Genomic DNA, 16,549 nt, shown 5'->3' with positions numbered 1-16,549 from the left:
TAATCTAGATTATCCGGATTTCAAAAGCTTTATGCAAGAGGAAGGACAGAGGAATAAGAAAATAGAGCAACTGTGGTTTCAAATTTTTCCCAGACTTGATCTATAGTTTTCAAATAAGTGTTGTATAAACTGAGGTGCAAATCAAGTGAGATGTTCTGTTAGAACATTGTGAGGTACAAGTGACCAAAAACTCATACCCACCCCCAGCCATGGCAGTCATTGTGCCAGTCTCCTCAACATCACTTTTACCCCTGCCCTGTTGTGTTCCCTTCACATAATGTGAATGAGATTGGTCGACTCTGGCATCTGTGTGGGTGAGCTCAGATATGCTTAAGCCAGAAGGTATAGTTATTGCTTGAAGAAATCTAGTTCTAAACCCATCAGCTGTGGCACTCCCCTAGACACAGGAATTGTATAAAAATAAACCTCTCACTAATCTTGGTCAACAGAACAGGAAGGAAGCATTTCATAGGGGAAAATGCTTTTCTGTCAGATTTACTAGAAAGGAGGATTACTCTTGACTTGGACAAAGAAAAGCATAAATCAAATTGCAACTGGTCACCTTGGTACTAAGATGGAGTAAGTCTTTATATAAAGTCATTGTTATGGAAATCAAATAACAGAAATCAAAAGAAAGTGGGTATCAATGACATCCAGACTGTGCAAGTGAAAAAAATCTAGAGTTCTTCCCACCTTTGTACTTTTTACCTATATAATTCAATAAACTATAAGTTAAGCCATTTGCAGTAACGTATTTTTTACTTGTATTTAAAGTCATCCTAACTAATGCCCATTTCTGAATCTAAAGAATAGTTGTCTTACATCGCTGTGATATCCTCAAGTGTTCTATCTCCAGGCATGACTAGATATAGGAACTCAAATGATCACATCAGGATTTGTTTTGCCTCTAGTAAGTTCCTCTTCCACTTAGTAGAGTTCCTTTTGTAATTTCATGCTGTAGCTCCTAGAAACTCTGTCTTCATTCCACCATGATCTAAAGATTGCTATTGATTTCATAAATTCTTATCATCAAGTCCCATGGGAAAGAAAAGAAAATCTTACCTAGAATCATAGCCAAATCTCACTGTTTCTTCTTTATTCTGATTGCATATTGAACCTATTATTGAACAATCAGTGTGAACAGCAGAATATGCCACTCAGATAGTCAAATGTCAGCCTCTGAACAAAGGGGTGGAGTGAACTACCCTAACAGAGCATAGTAAGAGTAAAGTAAGGGGTGATTCTACAGATGAAAATTAGTGATGGTGGATCAGAAGAATGGATAAATTCTGGGCAGGGATAAAAATCACTGTCTACTAAAGATAGTGTCACATCAAATAAAGCAACATTAATCAAAATAAACTTTTTTTATCAATATTTTTTATTATGATCTTGTGGGGTACAGTTAAGGGTTGGGTATACAAATATGCTTTGTTCAGGCACCCTTGTTGATAAGAGGTGTCTCCCCATCCCCAGACAGATATTTACTACCATTAATCCCATCTTCCTCCCCCCCCATAGTTTCCCACCACTATCAGTCATTTTCTTATAGTATTACGCTGGATGTTCAAGGTCCACTATATGAGTGAGAACATGTGATACTCACATCTTTGTTTCTGTGAGAGATCACTCAGTATTATAGACTCTAGTTCCACCCAGGTTGCTGCGAAATTCATGATTTTGTTCTTTTTTATGGCTGCACAGTATTCTATCATGTATATGTACCACAATTTTTTAATCTAGTCCTCTTTTTGATGGACAGCATGGTTGGTTCCAGGTTCTTGCTATTGTGAACAATACTGCGATAAACATACGTGTGCAGGTATCTTTTTTATAGAGTGATTTGAGTTCTTTGGGGTATCTTCCCAGTACGGGGATTGCAGGGTCATATGGGAAATTGATATTTAGAGCTTTTAGGAATCACCACACTGCTTTCCACAGAGGTTGCACTAGTTTACATTCTCACCAGCAGTGTAGAAGTGTTCCCTTTTCGCCTCACCCTCTCCAGCAACTGTTATTTTTTGAGTTTTTGATAATTGCCATTCTGACTGGAGTTAGGTGGTATCAGTGTGGTTTTGATTTGCATCTCCTTGATTATTAGTGAGGTTGGACATTTTATCATGTGTCTGTTGACTGCTTGGATGTCTTCCTTTGAGAAGTGTCTGTTCATATCTTTTGCCCACTTTATAATGGGGTTGTTTGTTTTTTTTCTTTTCAGCACATTTGAGTTCCTTGTAGATCCAAGATGTTAAGCCTTTGTCAGACCTGGAGTTGGCGAATACTTTTTCCCAGTCTGTAGGCTGTCTCCCTGCTCTCTTGATGGTTTCTTTGGCTTGCAGAAACTTGTCAGTTTAATGAGGTCCCATTTGCCTATCTTATCTCTTATGGCCTGTGGGTTTCGGGTTTTGTTCAAGAATTGGATGCCAGTTCCAATTTCCATGAGGGTATTTCCTTCATTTTCTAAGGATCTTATGGTTTGAGTTTTTACATTTAGGTCTCTGATTCATATAGAGTTAATTTTTATGCATGGGGATAGATAGGGGTCCTGTTTCAGTCTTCTGCATGTGGTCAGCCAGTTTTCCCAGCACCATTTACTGAATAGGTTCTCCTCTCCCTAGTGGTAGGTGGTGGAGGCTTTGTCGAAGATGAGTTGGTTGAGAAATTGAGGTTTTGCTTCTGAAATCTCAATTCTATTCCATTGGTCTATATGCCTGTTCCTGTACCAGTACCAAGCTGTTTTGATGACCATAGCTTTATAGTAAAGTTTGAAGTCTGGTAATGTGATACCACCTGCTTTGTTTTTTTTGCTGAGGATTGTTCTGGCTATTCTTGGACATTTGTGTTTCCATATAAATTCCTGTGTTGTTTTTTCCTGGTCTGAGAAGAATGTTGCTGGTAATTTGATGGGTATTGCATTGAATTTGTAGATTGCCTTAGGTAAGATGGACATCTTCACAATGTTGATTCTTCCAATCCATGAGCATGGGATATTTTTTCACCTGTTTGTGTCACCTTTGATTTCTTTGAGCAGTGTTTTGTAGTTTTCATTGTAAAGGTCTTTCACATTTCTGGTTAGGAAGATGCCAAGGTAGTTCATTTTTTTGTGGCTATTGTGAATGGAATTGTGCTTTTTATTTGTGTTTCTGTTTATTATTGATGTAAAGAAATGTGATTGTCTTTTGCACATTTATTTTATATCCTGAGAATTTGCCCAAGTCCTTTACCAGTGTAAGGAGCTTTTTGACAGATTCTCTTGGATTATCAAGGTACATGATTATGTCACCTGCAAAGAGAGATAGCTTGATTTCCTCTTTTCCTATTTGAATAACCCTGATTGCCTTCTCTTCTCTGATTGCTTTAGCCAGGAATTCCAATACTATATTGAACAGGAGGGGTGAGAGTGGGGATCCTTGTCTTGTTCCAGTTTTCAGGGGAAATGGTTCCAGTTTTTGTCCATTTAGGAGTATGCTGGCTGTGGGTTTCTCGTAGATGGCTTTTACTATTTTGAGGTATGTTTCACACATGCCTAGATATTCGAGGGTTTTTATCAAGAAGGGGTGCTGGATTTTATCAAAAGTTTTTTCTGCATCTAATGATATAATCATGTGGTTTTTGTTTTGACATCTGTTGATGTACTTAATTACATTTATGGTTTTTGAATGTTGAGCCAGCCTTGCATCCCAGGGATGAAGCCTACTTGGTCATGATGGATGATTTTTGAGATGTGCTGTTGAATCCGGTTTGCTAGGATCTTGTTGAGAATTTTAGCATCTATGTTCATCAAAGATATTGGCCTGAAGTTCTTTCTTTGTTGGGTCTTTACCTGGCTTGGGTATCAATGTGATGTTAGCTTCATAAAATGATTTGGGAAGAGTTCCATCTTTCTCAATCCCCTGGAATACCTTCAGTAGGATTGATATAAGCTCCTCCTTAAATGCCTTGTAGAATTCTGGTGGAAAGCCATCTGGTCCAGGGCTTTTTTTGGTAGGTAGTTTTCATATTACATAGTCAATTTCCTTGATTGTTATTGGTCTATTTAGGGTCTCAATTTCTTCTTGTTTAAACCTAGGTAGATTTTGTGATGACAGAAAGTCCTCCATTTCCTTGAGGTTTTCAAGTTTGTTTCCATACAAGTGTACATAGTAGTCTCTAATGATTTTTTGTATTTCTTCAGGATCAGACGTGACTTCATCTTTTGTGTTTCTGATTATGTTTATTTGGGTTTTTTTCTCTCTTTTTCTTTGTCAGTCTAGCCAGGGGACCATCAATCTTGTTTATCCTTTTGAAGAACCAGCTTTTTGTTTCATTGATTTTTTGTATTATCTTTTTGCCTTCTATGTCCTGGATTTGGGCTTTTATTTTAGTGATCTGTATTCTTCTGCTAAAATTAGGGTTTTTGTGGTCTTGCTTTTCCGGCTATTTTAGGTGGCTTCTTAGGCTGTTAATTTGTGATCCTTCCATTTTCTTCATGTGCGTTTGTAAGAATATAAATTCCCCTCTTATTACAGCTTTCATGGCATCCCAGAGATTTTGGAAAGATGTTTCTTCATTTTAATTTGTTTCCAGGTATCTTTTAATCTCTGTTTTGATTTCATCATTGACCCAGGAGTTGTTCAGCATCATGCTGTTTAGTGTCCATGTGTTTGTGGGTTTTGTGGGGACCTTGTTGGTGTTAATGTTTATTTTTATTCCACTGTGGTCCGAGGTGCATGGTAAAATTTCAGTCCTTTTAAATTTGCTTATGTTTAATTTATGGCCAAGTATGTGGTTGATCTTAGAGTACGTTCCATGTGGTGATGAGTAGAATGTGTATTCTGTGGTCTTTGGATTGAGGGTTCTGTAGGTATCAATTAAGTCCATTTGATCAAGAGTCACATTGAGGTTTCGGATCTCATTGCTGATTTTTTGTTCTGATGATCCGTCTAGGGTTGTGAGTGGGGTATTAAAGTCCCCAACTATGATGGTATTGGAGTCGATATCTTTTTTTTAGTTTACCTAGGAGTTGCTTTATGAAAGTTGGTGCTCCTATGTTTGGTGCATATATGTTTAGGATGGATATTTCTTGTTGATGGATTGAACCTTTTATCATTATGTAGTGGCCTTCTGTATCTTTTTAAATTTTTGATAGCTTAAGGGGTATTTTGTCTGTGATTAAGATCGCAACCCCCTTTCTTTCGTGCTCCATTCACCTGAAAATTTGTTTCCCATCTGCTTACTTTGAGTCTGTGAGTCTGTCCTTTCTAGTGTGTGAGTCTCTTGAAGGCAATAGATTGTTGCCTGGTGATATTTTACCATTTTGCCATTCTATGTCTTTTCAGTGGTGCATTTAGTCCATTCACATTCAAACTAATTATTGAAATGTGAGAGTTGATCCCTATCATAATGTTCATACAGAGTTGCTGTTCTTCCTGTTTATGTGTTGTCTTTCTTTTGGTCTTAGAGTTGGATCATGTGTGTTTTAAATCTTTTGTCTGTACTCTTATGAATAACGTTGTTGTTCTTTTTTCCTTTTCTTCTGTGTTCAATACTTTCTTAAGTGTTTCTTGTAGAGGTGGTCTGGTGGCAGTGTAGGTTCTGAGGGATTGGATATCTGGGAAAGATTTCAATTCTCCCTCACTGATGAAGCTTAGCTTGACTGGGTGGGTTTATTCTCAGTTGAAATTGTTTATCTTTTAGAGCTTTGAATGTAGGGCTCCAAGCTCTCCTAGCCTGGAGGGTTTCTGTAGATAAATCTGCTGCTATTCTAATTGGTCTTCCCTGGTACGTAGTCTGACCTTTTTCTCTTGCAGCCTTTAGGATTTTTCCTTTTATACCTACTTTGTTTAGGCGAGTTATTATAAGTCTGGGAGTTGGTCTTCTCATTTGTTATCTTGCAGGGGTTCTGTGAATCTCTTGTGTTTGAATTTTTTCATCCTTGATGAGATGGGGGAAGTTTTCTTGAATGATTTCATGAAATGTTTGTTCCAGTATGACCTCTGTTTCTCTCTCTGCCTCAGGTAGGCCAATTACTCTTAGGTTCGGTCTCTTGAAGTGATCATCTCTTGAAGGTTTTGTTCTGTCTTTTTGAGCTTCTTTTCTATGCTTTTGACAGTTTGGGTTAGTTCTGTGTTTTGGTCTTTGAGTTCTGAGATTCTTTCTTCTGCTTGGCTAATTCTGTTTTTCATGCTTATTAGTTTGTTATTTATTTCCATCATAGTATTCTTTACTGCTGTTATTTCATCAGCTCTTTCCTATTTTCCTCTTGTCTCTCTTCAATTTTTTTAATTCTCTCTGTTAATGTCTTGATGTCTGGGTTTGTTGCATGTGACCAGTCATTCTAGGGGCTCTTCATTGTTTGTGTTCCAGAATCTGTTTTCTCAGTGTCTGCTCTCCCAGGGGTCTGTGTGAGACTTATATCTTCTTTTGGTTTTTCTTCATTTGTGCACTTTTTCCCCCTCCCTACTTTTTCCTTCCCTCCACGTCACCATCTTCTTTAATTCTGTTACTCAGGGGTAGAGGGATTGCTTTTACTTCTGTTTCTTCAATCTCCTATTCTTTATGTATGCCCTCTTTGCTCAATTCTGGAGTTGCACTGTAGGTTGGGGGTGGTCCTTTTCACAGTTTTGAGATTTACTTAAGGGGGGAGCTATGATTTAAAATCTATCTGCAGGTCCTGGTATTCACCAACAGGTGTATGGATAACCTGAAACCCACTTCCCACTGCATTGGAATCTGTCCATGCAGTGGGGCTATAGGTTTACTCTCTGAAATAAGATGTGGTTAGCAAAGGGAAGAGAATGGAGCAGAAAGTGGGGGTAGAGGGGGGTGGAGAGAGAGAGGAGTAAGGGGAAAACAGACGAGTGTACCAACAAATGGAAAGAGAGACCTAAACTGAAACAGATAAAAACAATAGACCACAGCTATAGACTCTGATTTCTAGCTGTCTTCTCTAGCTGGTAAATTAGTTCACAGTTAGGATCAGTTGCCCCTGGCCTACTGTGAAGGACAGTTCAGGATAGTTCAGATCACCATCAGCTCACTCAAAGCTAGCCTGTGTCTGTTTTTCAAGCTTTTTCCTGTTTCGGTGTTGTTACCTTGAATCGCCAGCAGGTGGTGCTATCTCAGTTGCTCGCCCTAGAGGGGTGGAGCCAGACAGGAGTCAGGCAGAGGCCGAGATGGGAGCGTGCCTCAGGGCACACAGGAGGAGACCCACGGCTCCCAGGACATCACGACGGCAACAGAGGTGGCAGCGATCCCAGCAGATCTTGCCTGCAGGGGCTTCAAGGACTGAAGTCATGGATTGCCTCAGGCACGGGTGGCACGATGCGCTATGGCGGCCATGGAGGCCACGGCGATGCCAGCAACTGCTGTGTCTGCGACTGCAGTGGCTGTCCAGACACTGCAATGCCCCAGCAGTGATGACAGCCGAGCTCTGTGTGAAGAGCAGGCTGCTGATGTTGGGATCCACAGCCCCCGGGGAGAGAGCCAGAGACCCCCTGCGTCCTCCTTTGCAGAGGGTTTCATAGACCAGACTGCCCCAGCACCATCTTGTCGCAAAATAAACTTTTAAAATTATTAAAGTTATTAATAGTTCAACATTTAAAATCAAGGTTGAAATAATTTAAGTAATTTTTCCTAGGTCACTTAATTTAGACTGGAACCCAGGAATTCTCCTTCTTAGTCATGACCTATCCTTAAAATGGAAAACAACTATTTCAGTAAAAATAAATAAATAAATAAATAAATAAATAAATAAATAAATAAAAACAAAAAGACAAATGCCTCAGTCAGGTTTTCTGTTTTTTGGTTTTTCACACAATGTGACACTGGGGCCATCAACCTCAATGAAAAAAGGGTAACATTTTGTTTCTTCATTTGTGGAGGAAAAAAAGACAGGTGTTCATATTTAACAACAAAATTATAATCAAGAAAGAAAATCATTTCAAATATGTCAGAGCATATCTCTGTGAAACTCCTTTCTCTATTTCTTGACTTGTCTGCATTCTAATTCATTTAATTATTAGATTCTTATATAAATCTCTACTGCTGCCTGATGCTCATCAGAAATAAAGGAAGTTAATTTGATCCTGTAAGAACATTTTCTTCCATAGGAAAAATTAAATGCAAGTCAATGACTTATACCTGGATTCACAGAGCATCTGAAGTCCCAACTCTCACCTACAGGATCAAGAAAAGGAAGGAAAATATGCCTATGGCTTATTCTTTTCCAGGGTAAGGAGTCATTTCATGTACCACCTTCCAATGGATCAGTTACACATGCTTCTTTAATAATAAAAGGCCAAAAAAAAAGAAGCAATGACAGTTGTACAATGACTACAAGCTTGACAGCTTAGATTCAGAGAGGAATGGGGAGAAAAATAAAATATTTTTCAAAATTCAAGGGCTTCACTTCAAGAGCCAGTAAGACGGATTTGGAAATCATAAGACTCGTCCTTTGACCTCCAAAGCTACAGCTTAGGTTTCTCATCTGACACTATCAGAAAGAATTCTAAGTCTTTTGTAGACTACTCACATGTTAGAGTTCTAAAGAGCTTTTGAAAGTACTATAAAGGTTGTAATAATACATATTTTTTTCTAATAGAATAGGTCAGAGGTTCTATTTAAAATTTCTTTTAATATAAAATGAGCATAAGTTCTCAAATAGAAACTCTACACAGAACAGACAATGTTTAACATAACGACACCAGATTTTGTCCCAATGGAAGGGTCAAATAGCTTCAACGTAGAGCTTCACTAGCAGTAATTTTGTGTCACTAATATTCCATTAGTAGATACATGTAAGGAATTTGGTTGTAAGCAGAGGGAAAACAGCCCTCAGGTTGTTGGCTTTATGTGTTATTCATGAGAAAAAGAAGATGCATGCACCAATGGGGTGGTTGCAGAGAGTGATAGAGAGAAAGAAGAAACAAAATCAGTATGCAATTCTGGCTATGTGAGTGTGCACAGAAGTCATTCATTCATATATTCATTCATTCATCATTCTTCAAGTAATTCTGAATGTTTCCTGGGAGCCAAACTGCAATATTACTCATCTGATTCTTCTAGGAACAGTCTTGCCCAACATGAAGTGTATTCATTGGAAAAGTGCAAAAACAAACCTAAGTTTTGTGTGTATTTGTATACATACATATGTATAACATTAATATAATTTGACAAATTATTTTTCAGCTTTTTATTTAGAAATAATTTTTGATTTTCAAAGGTATTACATAAAAAAGTTTTAAGAGTTAAGAGTCCTAGGAAGTTATGCTAAGAAAATAACCAGGCAGACATCAGATATTTTATTTATAAAGATGTTCATTTCAGTCTTATTTATTATAGCAAAATTGTGAAAATAATCTAAATGAATATTAATTGAGGACTGGTTAAATAAATCCAGATGCATTCATGTTATTAAATATTTTACAACCATTAAAATCATGGTCTTAAAAATTAAATAATTATTTCTATGCTATAATCTCAATTTTATGATATATGTTCACATATATATAAAACCTTTAATGGAAACTTAAGTCTAAACAGTGATTATCTTTACGTGATGAGTATGGTGTTTGCTACATACTATGTCTTGAGCTTGTTGGACAAAAAGCAGAATTTGAGGAATGGATATCAATAAAACATCAAATCAGAGCTGTTTGACCACCATCCTCTGGAATACTATTGTCTCAACTATATTTAGAATTGTATATTAGCAGACAATGTGACTCTTTGTATTCTATAATATTTCAGTGACATAGAAAGTTGCTCATGGCACAGAAATGCCAACTACCTTCTTGCTGATCTCTTGAATTCCACAAATGGAATCAAGTGACTGATTGATCCATTATACAAATGGGGCTGAGTTTTAAAGCTTAAACACTGCAAAGGAGTGACTCAATGAGTTAAATTTGCATCGTGTGCCAATAACTGATAATATAATTTCCCTCCTTTAAGAGGGAAATTACAAAGGAGGAAGAGGGAAGTGAAAAAAAAATAGGTGAATTTGCCTTATAAAAGGAAAAAGATTAGGAGAGAAGTTTCTGGGAATCAAGACAAGTATCACAACTATCACTGATGTCTGATTTCACAGGTTTCATGAGAGTTGGCTTACATTTAAGTAATTAAAAAGACCATGTTTTGTGATCTATAAGTGCCCTTCTTTTCCTTTGTATTCCTAAATAAAATTTGAAATAGTGATCCGCCGGGCTCAGTGGCTCAGCCTGTAATCCCGCGCCTTTGGGAGGCTGAGGTGAGTGGATTGCCTGAGCCCGTGGGTTCGAGACCCGCCTGGGCAGCGAGACCTCATCTCTACAATAAATCAAAAAATCAGCCAGGCATAGTAGTGCATGCCTGTAATTCTGGCTACTTGGAAGGCTGAGGCGGAAGGATCGCTGTAGCCCAGCAGGTCGAGGCTACGGTGGCCGGGAGTGGCCACTGCACTCCAGTATGGGCAACAGAGTGAGACTCCAACTCAAAAAAAAAAAAAAAGAAAGAAATAGTGATCTGTGGTCCTTCCCATTAGATTTGAAGTGATTTTCAGTTTTATTTATCATTATCACAGTGCTCAGCAACTTTACAAATAATATATATCTAAATATATTGAGCCAATGCATGCTTTTAGAAGTAACAAGAGAAAAGTTTCTTGAACTAGAAAGCACTGACTTGGTAGACTGGATCTGTAACTTACTACCTTTGTGATCCTTCCTCCCTTCTTCCATTCCTTCTTTTCTTCCTCTTTCTTCTTTATTTTTATCTAGAAATAGTTACTAAGCAGGGCAAGAACAGTGTGTGAAACTCTGTGACAAATTTTGTGAAAGCAAGCTGAAATCTCAGAGCCTTCATTTGGCATTTTATCAATGCCAAATGAAGAAAACTATTAGTCCCATCTTGTAGGATGGTTGTGAATAAGAAATAATTCAATAAGAAATAACAGATTTCAGACCTCTTGTACTGTTTTCATGGTTTCTTAACTTGGTAAATGAGAGTTATAATCAGTATTATAATAGTTTATAATAATATATTGGCTTTGCATTTTCATTTATTCATTATTCATACCACAGATATTTATTGAGCACTCACCATGGGCCAAGTAGTATTCTATAGACTAAGACAGAGTTCTTGTCCTCTGAAATTTCACATCAGAGTGAAAAATGCATCAGGTGGGCATTAGGTTATCTGTATGCATTCTTTGTTTGCTTAAGTTAAATGATGCCTAAATTTTTTATATTTTTCCAAAGTGCAGATCCTGCAAGCTAAGTTAGTCTAAGTGACCCACAGGGATTGCAAACTGTACACTGAGTAATTCACCACTTGAATGACCTTTAGTATGACAAAGTGAAGATCATTTGAGTCGAAGCAAATGAGGCTGACTTTTCCTCAAGACTCCAAATTGTTAAGTGAAGATAGTGTCAACCTTGCTCTCAGTTGACCCAACCAAGCTACTAGCCAATTGTCATGTGGCTTGGGGCTAGAATTTGTATCTCAGAATCTAGAACAGATGTGAGGCTTCAAGGAATGGAAGAGCCAAGGTAAGTAGACCTATATTCCTGTAAGAGCCATAGAAACAAAGCATATTCAGGAAACAAGAAGAACAAAATTTATAAATAAAGCCAGACTTTAGTGAACAAAATCAGAGTGAATTGGGTAGAATATTAGAAATACAGTTCTAGGAATATGTCTACAATGTCATTTGAATTTTCCTCCTTTCTGGGTATCACTCACAAAATGCATAGATGGGTCTTGCTACCCTAAAGTTAGAGCATTAAGGTATACTCTTGATACTGGTAATGTCCTGAGGTCCCTGGAGTGAGAGAACAAAGAGACTATTGATTGGAGAGACAGAGGCAAAAAAAGACTGTCTCAAGTCTCCAGATAGGAATTTATGGAAACTGCTTCAGGCAAGTCTTACCAAATTCAGAAAATTCTTGCTGCTGCAGAGAGGTGCACCTCATCTGCTACCATCATATAAACTCAACTGAATTTTGAGATTAAAATTCAGTAAAAATAGAGTTTTGGGGAACATCTATAATATACACATTGGATAAAAAATAAGGGGGGATTCTATCAATTATAAAGCAAATTTCTTGTAGGATCTAAGTAGAGACAATTTGATCTCCAATGACAGATCCCTCTAATTATCTTTAAAAAAAAAAAAATTGGGATCTTAGGAGGTAAATCTGTTTGCCTGCAAGAACAGGAATGCTTTCCTTTAAGCATGAGTAGTTCAGCAGGTTGGTACCAAAGACAAGCAGCCATTTGCCTTTCCTGTTTCCTTAGCTACAACACTGAAGCAGCTCCCACGTAGGCAGCTGGAAATGAGTTCCAACCGGGGCAATTATATAAATGTCACTCCAAGCTGTTATCTTATCAGATTTTTTTTCTTTCAGAGGCCCAGCATCATCTTTCAGGGGTACTGGATTACTTAAGATAAAGAGAGGGCTTAGATATATCGCTACAATAAAAACAGGATGTCTCAGACACTGGCTTTATAACATTAGCTACAGACAGAGACTGCTTGAAAGGACATGTGAATATAAAGCAAACGCAGCTCACTCATTACTTTAGCTGTAATGATAGTCATACTTTCCAAAGACCCTTTGACAGTGACTGATTTATCCATTATACAGTCTGCATCTTACTTGAGGCAATTCTTTAACTGAAGGTCACTACAACGCATGCCACAATGCCTTTTAACTGATATTAGAAGCACCTGGAATCTGACCTACACATCTAGATTCTGCAAAACCTGCTAAACTCACCATAATATACATATCCAAGGGTGAGACCTCAGACAATGCCCACAACCTGCCACTTTGTCTGATTGAGATGTTCTAGGAATGGACATTAGCCTCTGAAGTGCTCCACAGATTCTCAAGCAGATAGCTGCCTCCGTCACAAGACATCTTTAATCTGAAATTAGAACCCAAGTGAAGTAAACAGAAATCAACCTGCAGTGGACACATATGAGGGTGAAAAAAAATATGGTTTTAAACTAGTGATTTGGGATCCATCTGTTACAACATTACTTAGCAAAAGCTAATTAATATGTGATCGCAGAATAGAAATAATTTTCTATTACACCAATATATACCTTTAGTGTATCAGTCTGTTTTACTGAACTCTTTCATACATTTATTTAATAACCCATAGTAAGTCATTATTTGTATTTTTCCCGTCTGTCTTTATCCATTTTTTAGGCTGTGTTGACCTGTTGTACTGCACAGTAAAGGTGTCACTAAAAACGATTTAAGTGAACTTAATAAGTAAGAAACTAAGAATTTAAATTTAGGTAGAAAAATCTAGAAGTCCAAATTCCACTGGAATTCCATTAAGATGTGAGCATTAACTTAGGAGGGTCATAGAGGCTTTCTGAGCCACAGAGAGAAGTGGTTTTACCTTGCTATAGTTCATTGTCTAAAGTGGCTGATTCTTCTTTAGTCAACCTGTTCTCTGCACTCTTTTCTGAATATGGCATGCTTAGTATCACTGCTATGTCTTTACTTCTATACCTGACCTCTTGAATGGAATCGAAAATCAAGTGAGCATCTGATACGTGCCAGGCACCACCCTGGTCTCTTTTACATACATTATTTTCTTGTTGAATACTTTCAATTATACTGTGAGATAATTACTTTGTTATTGTTACCTTATTTAATAGAGGAGGAAACTGAATGTCAACAAGTTTTAAGTGATTTTTTCCAATATGGTTAGCAGTTTATGTTAATGTCATATATGTTAATGTCATATAATTGTCATATAATTGTCAACATGTTACTTTATATCCTATTTAACAACCTCAAAAACCCAAGAACTGCTGGCACAGACTTAGTCTTGTTCCTTGATGAAGTCTTTCCCCATTTATTTATCCCAAACTTATGTCTTTCCTAAAATGCTACCTTGCAAATTTCCTTATAATAGAATTTAAGCAAACATTGCATGACTACTTTTATACATTTCATATGTGCATATTATCCTTACTTAACTGAACTTAAGATTCATTAGAATAAAGCAAATGTGTGAGTCACTTGTGTACAGTAGTTTCTGGATCAGCAAATTGCTTTCTTTTTTAAGGAAATTTCTATGTGAAGGATGAAAGATTGGACAGAAAAACTCAACACCATTTGTGGATGTTTATACCCAGTTAGGATGAAAAGAAGAAACTGAATCTGGAAAAAAGATGAATATGACAATTAAGAGGCACAAGTAGCATTCTAGAAGTTTAGCTTACATTTTCAAACTCTGAGTTGAAGATTTTCACTGTACCGTGCAGTTCCTTTGGTTAGGGTCTACAGCATGTTTTCTAATTTATCAAGCAAGAAAGTTTTCCAATGTGTTCATTTCCCAAATTGCCCAACAAGAAAGATGTATTGAAAAGAAAACTCCCAGATTTGTTATATATTACTTAAGAAAATTGCCTAAGAAATAATTCCTCAACTCATTCAGTCTCATTAATTTTCTCCTTTGAGGGATGGAAAAAATAGATCTTTCTAGCAAAAATTAAATTTGTGTATGACAGCTCGGAGGTCAAAGGATGAATATGGGCTGCTTCGGTGCATTCTCATCCCTTCAGTCTTTTGTCTTGCTTGCACAGCAGCTACAATTTGAAAAAGAATCTGCCTTTGTCTAGGAGAATTAAAAAAAAAGCAACTGAAAATAATCAAACCTTGACTTGAGAGTGGCCTCAGTCAATGCAACTTCCAATGCTAATGTGAACCTTCTGCCAATACTTAAAATTGGAAAAAGATATTTCAAACTTGCCATATTTCATGGCCAATGATAGATCCAATATGGTGAAGTTGTGTGCTTATGCTTGGATATGGGGTAAAATACTAAGAAGAGGAGAAGATAATTTTTTTAAGGAAAGTCTCAAAAAAAATTGGGCATTTCCACAAATACGTGAAAGGGAATGCAGACAGATAAGCCTAAAGCTTATGACACCAAACACCAATATCCCTGTCAAGCCTTAAGGTCCTGGTGACTTTAGTGATGCCATTTCAAATTTAGCTTTCATGTTCTTGTTCTTTCCAGGGCTTAGTAAAAAGTAAAGAACAAGAATCAAAAATAGTAATGGGTGTTTAAAATGAAAAGCAAAAGCAAAAATCTGTGTGTCTCTTTTTCTAACTCCACTTTTAAGAAACACTGTATCCATGTATATGACACACTTACTTTTAGGAAGACACCACTTTGAGCTTTCAGAGGTGTCAAAGAGATGTTCGTGTCAAATGGCTAAATATGTCCCAAGTTCTAGTCTTCAAAGTCAGTGCAAAGCCTTCTGTTGAAATGTTAAAGTACTGATATTTTGTAAGCATAGGGCACTCTTGTCTTGAAACATGACACACTTTTTCCCTTATTTGTTAGACATTAATGATGTTTAAATTCAGAACAGTAAAGGACATGATCGGATTTATTTTGAGATAGTGATCTATTTTTATGTGGACCATGCCTTCTCTTCAGGTCAGGTGGACTCCTGCCCTAAAAGGCTTTCAACTGCCATTTCTTTTGAAATAGTTTTTTGCTAAGCAACCAGAGTCTTCAAAAGGCCTAATCTTTGTTTATATGTCCTCTAGTAGCTCTCTTCACTAGGCTTAGGGCCTGAACTTTCTGCTGGAGACTGTGTCATCCACCCTGAACTGAAGTCACTAAGACACCACCCAGCTGTCTCTGCAACAGAACTAGAAGAAGTCTGGGAGTCTTTAGCCTGGGTGGGTGGAATAAATAAAAGAAGGTTTTATCTAAAGAGTTTTAGTCCAATACCTGCTGCCAATGATGAAAAACAGAGGATTTTAAATTTAAATTGACTAAAAAATAATTAAGGATTTCAAAATAATACTAATGGGGTGGGGGAGAGAATTGTGACTGGCATTTTCATCAACCGCCACAGATGCTTGAAGAATATAAGAATATTATTTAAAGATTATATTTACAGAACCATAAATAAAATTGAATTTGCATACTGAGATCTTTTTTAAAGAAAAAAAGTATCCTATGAAGTGCTTTTGTTTCTATTAAAATTACAAGTTTTTAATTGGATAAAATAGTCTTTAATTACAGCATTGTGATGTTTAGTAATATTTCTATATTAAGCAATGATGGAAGCATATTGGTACCCACCACAATTATAAAAACTATTTAGTGGCTAAGATAAGGATTATATCTTTTTTTTTAAAGGGGTGTGTCTATTTAAAATAAGACCCACCAGAAGACTAAAAGGAGGCAGCGTTTATGGTGGTAATGACCCAGGAGTCAGATTCAGTAGAACTAAGTCCAGCTTTGCCAACTACTGCTGTGCCACTCTAGGCAAGTTATTTATGCTTCAATCCTCAGTGTTCCTATCTATAAAATATAGGAAAATATACTAATTCCTATTTCATGGAGGTATATTAATTTTTTGAAGTATAAAGCATTTTGAATAGTGTCAATTGCACTGTGATAGAAAGTCACTCGCCATGATGTCTTCAAAATAATTATTGAAGCTCCCACTATCTTCTAATGAATCCAGAACTATTATATTTAAGAAAGGAGGAAAGAAAACTCTATTGAATGTCTTTTTTTTTTTTTTTTTTTTTTTTGG

Source organism: Carlito syrichta, unplaced genomic scaffold (genome assembly GCF_000164805.1).
Source record: "Carlito syrichta isolate Samal-C Ts95f unplaced genomic scaffold, Tarsius_syrichta-2.0.1 Scaffold315588, whole genome shotgun sequence".
In the NCBI taxonomy this organism is placed as follows: domain Eukaryota; kingdom Metazoa; phylum Chordata; class Mammalia; order Primates; family Tarsiidae; genus Carlito; species Carlito syrichta.
Note: the sequence above shows the minus strand (reverse complement) of the source record.